At 37.2% G+C, this 6682-nt stretch overlaps 1 non-coding gene across 1 annotated transcript; it reads right to left on the bottom strand.

The window, feature by feature from the left end:
- Nucleotides 1-3901: 3901 nt before the first annotated feature.
- On the bottom strand, nt 3902-4009 carry LOC148574544 (small nucleolar RNA R71). Its single transcript, XR_015905776.1, has one exon. It is a non-coding gene; the product is annotated as a small nucleolar RNA R71 (small nucleolar RNA).
- Nucleotides 4010-6682: the final 2673 nt, after the last annotated feature.

Raw genomic sequence — 6682 nt, 5'->3', positions numbered from 1 at the left:
TATGGTCAAGAGCCATTCCGAGGTGCATACCAAGATGATGGATATGGTAAACCCCCTTGTAGTTACTAACAAGCCCCACCATATAGATGAGCGGATAATTTATACGCTTTTTGGCATTGTTTTTACATAGTTTTTAGTATGATTTAGTTAGCTTTTAGTATATTTTTATTAGTTTTTAAATAAAATTCACATTTCTGAAATTTACTATGAGTTTGTGTGTTTTTCTGTGATTTAAAGTAATTTCTGGCTGAAATTGAGGGACTTGAGCAAAAATCAGATTCAGAGGTTGAAGAAGGATTGCAGATGCTGTTGGATTCTGACCTCCCTGCACTCAAAATAGATTTTCTGGAGCTATCGAACTCCAAATGGCGCGCTCTCAATTGCGTTGGAAAGTAGACATCCAGGGCTTTCCAGCAATATATAATAGTCTATACTTTACCCGAGTTTAGATGACGCAAACTGGCATTCAACGCCAGTTCCATGTTGCATTCTGGAGTTAAACGCCAGAAACAGGTTGCAAAGTGGAGTTAAACGCCAGAAACAAGTTACAAACTGGCGTTCAACTCCAAAAGAAGCCTCTACACATGTAAAGCTCAATGCTCAGCCCATGCACACACCAAGTGGGCCCTAGAAGTGGATTTCTGCATCATTTACTCATTTCTGTAAACCCTATTAACTAGTTTAGTATAAGTAGGACTTTTTACTATTGGATTTACATCTTCGGATCAAATTAGGTCTTGGTTGCTCCAGTTCCCCTCTAGGGCCGAGACCAATGAACTCCATTATCACTTATGTATTTTCAACGGTAGAGTTTCTACACACCATAGATTAAGGTGTAGAGCTCTGCTGTTCCTCATGAATTAATACAAAGTACTATCGATTTTCTATTCAATTCAAGCTTATTCCGATTCTAAGATATTCATTCGCACTTCAATATGAATGAGATGATCGTGACAGTCATCATCATTCCCAACCTATGAACGCGTGCCTGACAACCACTTCAGTTCTACCTTAGATTGAATGAATATCTCTGGGATTTCTTAATCAGAGTCTTCGTGGTATAAGTTAGAATCCATGGACGGCCATTCTTGAGATCCGGAAAGTCTAAACCTTGTCTGTGGTATTCCGAGTAGGATCTGGGAAGGGATGGCTGCGACGAGCTTCAAACTCGCGAGTGCTGGGCGTAGTGACAGACGCAGAAGGATCAATGGATCCTATTCTAGTATGATCGAGAACCGACAGATGATTAGCCATGCAGTGACAACGCATTGGACCATTTTCACTGAGAGGACAGGATGTAGCCATTGACAACGATGATGCCTAACATACAGCTTGCCATAGAAAGGAGTATGAATGATTGGATGAAGACAATAGGAAAGCAGAGGTTTAGGAGGAACAAGCATCTTCATACGCTTATCTGAAATTCTCACCAATGAATTACATAAGTATCTCTATCTTTAATTTACGTTTTATTTATCTTTTAATTATTAAATCTCCATAATCAATTGAATCCACCTGACTGAGATTTACAAGGTGACCATAGCTTGCTTCAAGCCGACAATCTCCGTGGGATCGACCCTTACTCACGTAAGGTTTATTACTTGGACGACCCAGTGCACTTGCTGGTTAGTTGTGCGAAGTTGTGACAAAGAACTAAGATTATGAACGTGTGTATTAAGTTTTTAGCACTGTTACCAAGGAATGAACCGTCACGATTTCTGCGCACCAAGTTTTTGGCGCCGTTGCCGGGGATTGTTCGAGTTTGGACAACTGACGGTTCATCTTGTTACTCATATTAGGAAATTTTATTTTATTTTTAAGCTCTTTTATTTCTTATTTTTGAAAAATACAAAAAAATATTTCTTCTTTTTAGTTTTTCCCAAAATAATTTTCGAAAAAACCAAAAAGAAAAAAATTTACAAAATCATAAAATAAAAAATAATTTGATGTTTCTTGTTTGAGTCTAGTTTCTAATTGTAAGTTTGGTGTCAATTGCATGCTTTTAACTTTTCTTAAATTTTCGAAGAACACATGCATTGAGTTTCTTTCTTGTTCTTCATGATGTTCAAGTTGTTCTTGACAAGTCTTCTTGTTTGATCTTCATATTTTCTTGTTTTGTGTCTTTTCTTATTTTTCATATGCATTTTCAATTTGTTAGTGTCTAAAGTTTGAAAATTTCTAAGTTTGGTGTCTTGCATGTTTTTCTTTTCTTAAAAATTTTCAAAAATAAGTTCTTGATGTTCATCTTGACATTCAAAGTGTTCTTGGTGTTCATCTTGACATTCATAGTGTTCTTGCATGCATCATTTGTTTTGATCCAAAACTTTCATGCATTGAGTCTTTTTTTCATGTTTTGCTCTTCCATCATTAAAAATTCAAAAATAAAATAAATATCCTTCCCTTTTTCTCTAATAAATTTTCGAAAATTTGATTTGATTTAGTCAAAAGTATTAAAAATCTAGTTGTTTCTTATGAGTCAAATCAAATTTTCAATTTAAAAATTCTATCTTTTTCAAATCTTTTTCAAAAATCAAATCTTTTTCATTTTTCCTTCATAATTTTCGAAAATTTCAAATTGATTTTCAAAAATCTTTTTCTTAATTTGTTTCATAATTTCAAAATTATTACTAACAATTAATGTGATTGATTTAAAAATTTTAAGTTTGTTACTTGCCTAGTAAGAAAGGTTCAATCTTTAAACTCTAGAATCATATCTTTTTAGTTTCTTGTTAGTCAAGTAATCAACTTTGATTCTCAAAATCAAACCTTTTTAAATTTATTTTTCAAATCTTCTTCAAAATAAGTTTCAATCACATCTTTTTCAAAATCAATTTCAAAATCTTTTCTAACTTCTTTTCTAACTTCTTATCTTTTCAAAAAAATTGATTTTCAAATCTTTTTCAATTAACTACTTGACTTTTTGAGTGGTTTTAAAAGTTTACTATTCCAATCATATCCTTTTCAAAACTACCTAACTCTCTCTTTCTAATTTTCGAAATTCCCTTCCCTCTTTTTCGAAATTCCTCTTTAATTAACTAATTGTTTTAAACTTTAATTTAATTTAATTTAATTTAATTTTTCTTTTTTTTTAAAATTTTTGAACTTTCACTTTAATTTTAAATTAAAAATAAAATATTTTTATTTTAATTTGTTTAATTTTCAAAAATTCTTCTCCCTCATCTCCTTCTAATTATTTATTTATTTACTAAGACTCCTCTTCATCTAAGAATTCAAACCCACTCCTCACCTTTGTGTTTGGATTCTCATCATTTCCTTCTTCTATTCTTATCTTCTTCTACTCACGTAAAGGAATCTCTATACTGTGACATAGAGGATTCCATATTTTCTTTTCTGTTTTCTTCTTTTTTATATGAGCAGGAACAAGGATAAGAACATTCTTGTTGAAGCTGATCCCGAACCTGAAAGGACTCTGAAGAGGAAGCTAAGAGAAGCTAAAGCACAACTCTCTGGAGAAAATCTGACAGAAATTTTCGAAAAAGAAGGAGACATGGCCGAAAATAATAACAATGCAAGGAAGATGCTTGGTGACTTTACTGCACTAAATTCCAATTTACATGGAAGAAGCATCTCAATCCCTGCCATTGGAGCAAACAATTTTGAGCTGAAACCTCAATTAGTTTCTCTGATACAACAGAATTGCAAGTTTCATGGACTTCCATCCGAAGATCCTTTTCAGTTCTTAACTGAATTCTTGCAGATCTGTGATACTGTTAAGACCAATGGGGTTGATCCCGAGGTCTACAGGCTTATGCTTTTCCCGTTTGCTGTAAGAGATAGAGCTACAAAATGGTTGGACTCTCAACCTAAGGATAGCCTGAACTCTTGGGATAAGCTGGTCACGGCTTTCTTAGCCAAGTTTTTTCCTCCTCAAAAGCTCAGTAAGCTTAGAGTGGATGTTCAAACCTTCAGACAAAAAGAAGGTGAATCCCTCTATGAATCTTGGGAGAGATACAAGGAACTGACCAAAAAGTGTCCTTCTGACATGCTTTCAGAATGGACCATCCTGGATATATTCTATGATGGTCTGTCTAAATTATCAAAGATGTCATTGGACCATTCTGCAGGTGGATCCATTCACCTAAAGAAAACGCCTGCAGAAGCTCAGGAACTCATTGACATGGCTACAAATAACCAGTTCATGTACACTTCTGAAAGGAATCCTGTGAGTAATGGGACGCCTCAGAGGATGGGAGTTCTTGAAATTGATACTCTGAATGCCATATTGGCTCAGAACAAAATATTGACTCAACAAGTCAATATGATCTCTCAGAGTCTGAATGGATTGAAGGAATCATCCAACAGTACTATAGAGCTATCTTCTGAAGAAGAAGCTTATGATCATGAGAACCCTGCAATAGCAGAGGTGAATTACATGGGTGAACCCTATGGAAACACCTATAATCCCTCATGGAGAAATCATCCAAATTTCTCATGGAAGGATCAACAAAAGCCTCAACAAGGCTTTAATAATGGTGGAAGAAACAGATTTAGCAATAGCAAACCTTTTCCATCATCCACTCAGCAACAGACAGAGAATTCTGAGCAGAACCCATCTAGCTTAGCAAATATAGTCTCTGATCTATCTAAGGCCACTGTGAGTTTCATGAATGAAACAAGGTCCTCCATTAGGAATTTGGAGGCACAAGTGGGCCAGCTGAGTAAAAGAGTCACTGAAATTCCACCTAGTACTCTCCCAAGCAATACAGAAGAAAATTCAAAGAGAGAGTGCAAGGCCATTGATTTAACCATCATGACCGAACCTACAAGGGAGGAGGAGGACGTGAATCCTAGTGAGGAAGACCTCCTGGGACGTCTAGTGACCAATAAGGAGTTTCCTTTTGAGGAACCAAAGGAATCTGAGGCTCAATTAGAGACCATAGAGATTCTATTGAACCTCTTTCTGCCCTTCATGAGCTCTGATGAGTATTCATCCTCTGAAGAGGATGAAGACATTACTGAAGAGCAAGTTGCTAAATACCTTGGTGCAATCATGAAGCTGAATGCCAAATTATTTGGTAATGGGACTTGGGAAGATGAACCTCCCTTGCTCACTAATGAACTGAATGCATTGGATAGGCAGAAATTACCTCAAAAGAAAAAAGATCCTGGTAAATTCTTAATACCCTGTACCATAGGCACCATGACCTTTGAGAAGGCTCTGTGTGACCTGGGGTCAGGAATAAACTTAATGCCACTCTCTGTAATGGAGAAACTTGGGATCTTTGAGGTGCAAGCTGCCAGAATCTCATTAGAGATGGTAGACAACTCAAGAAAATAGGCTTATGGACAAGTAGAGGACGTGTTAGTAAAGGTTGAAAGCCATTACGTCCCTGTTGATTTCATAATCCTAGACACTGGGAAGGATGAGGATGAATCCATCATCCTTGGAAGACCCTTCCTAGCCATAGCAAGAGCTGTTATTGATGTGGACAGAGGAGAGTTGGTCCTTCAACTGAATGAGGACAACCTTGTGTTTAAGACTCAAGGATCTCCCTCTGAAACCATGGAGAGGAAGCATGAAAAGCTTCTCTCACTGCACAGTCAACCAAAGCCCCCACAGTCAAATTCTAAGTTTGGTGTTGGGAGGCCACAACCAAACTCTAAGTTTGGTGTTGAACCCCCACATTCAAACTTTAAGTTTGGTGTTGGGAGGTTCCAACAATGCTCTGAACATCTGTGAGGCTCCATGAGAGCTCACTGTCAAGCCATTGACATTAAAGAAGCACTTGTTGCGAAGCAACCCAATGTTATCTAATTATATTTATTTTCTATTGTTATTTTATGTTTTCTTTAGGTTGATGATCATGTGAAGTCACAAAAACTACTGAAAAATCAAAAACAGAATGAAAATAGAAGGAAAAACAGCACACCTTGGAGGAAGTGCAGTCTGGCGTTAAACGCCAGAAACAAGCATCTGTCTGGCGTTTAACGCCAGAAACAAACACCAAGTTGGCGTTTAACGCCAGAAACAAGCATCTGCCTGGCGTTAAACGCCAGAAACAGGCTACATTTGGGCATTTAATGCCAGAAACAAGCAGTAGTCTGGCGTTAAACGCCAGGATTGCACAGCAAGGGCATTTTACACGCCTAATTGGAGCAGAGATGTTAAGTCCTTGACCCCACTTGATCTGTGGACCCCACAGGATCCCCACCTCTTCTTCTCTCCTCTTCACACCTTTCCACAACATTCTTTCCCAAAATAACCTCCACCAATCACCTCCAATTCCTCTCCAAAACCATCATACACCCACTTACACCCACCCACTCAAATTCAAACCATCACTCATTCCTTTTCAAACATCATAACCACCTTAAACCCCCAGTGGCCGAACCATTCACACACCTCCATCTCCTCCATTTTCTTCTTCTTCTACTACTTCCTTTCTTTTTTTGCTCGGAGACGAGCAAACCTTTTAAGTTTGGTGTGGTAAAAGCATTGCTTTTTATTTTTCCATAACCATTTATGACACCTAAGGCCAGAGAAACATCTAGAAAGAGGAAAGGGAAGGAAAAAGCTTCCACCTCTGAGTCATGGAAGATGGAGAGATTCATCTCAAAAGCTCATCACTAAGAAAAGGATGGAGCAAACAAGAGAGTCCACTTATGGACCTCAACAAGAACATGAGGAAATTCCTCACCATGAAATTCCTGAGATGCCTCA

This window comes from Arachis ipaensis, chromosome B2, assembly GCF_059453495.1.
Source record: "Arachis ipaensis isolate K30076 ecotype BB chromosome B2, ASM5945349v1, whole genome shotgun sequence".
In the NCBI taxonomy this organism is placed as follows: Eukaryota; Viridiplantae; Streptophyta; class Magnoliopsida; order Fabales; family Fabaceae; genus Arachis; species Arachis ipaensis.
The sequence above is the reverse complement of the archived record's forward strand: the minus strand, read 5'-3'. Positions and strand labels throughout refer to the sequence as shown.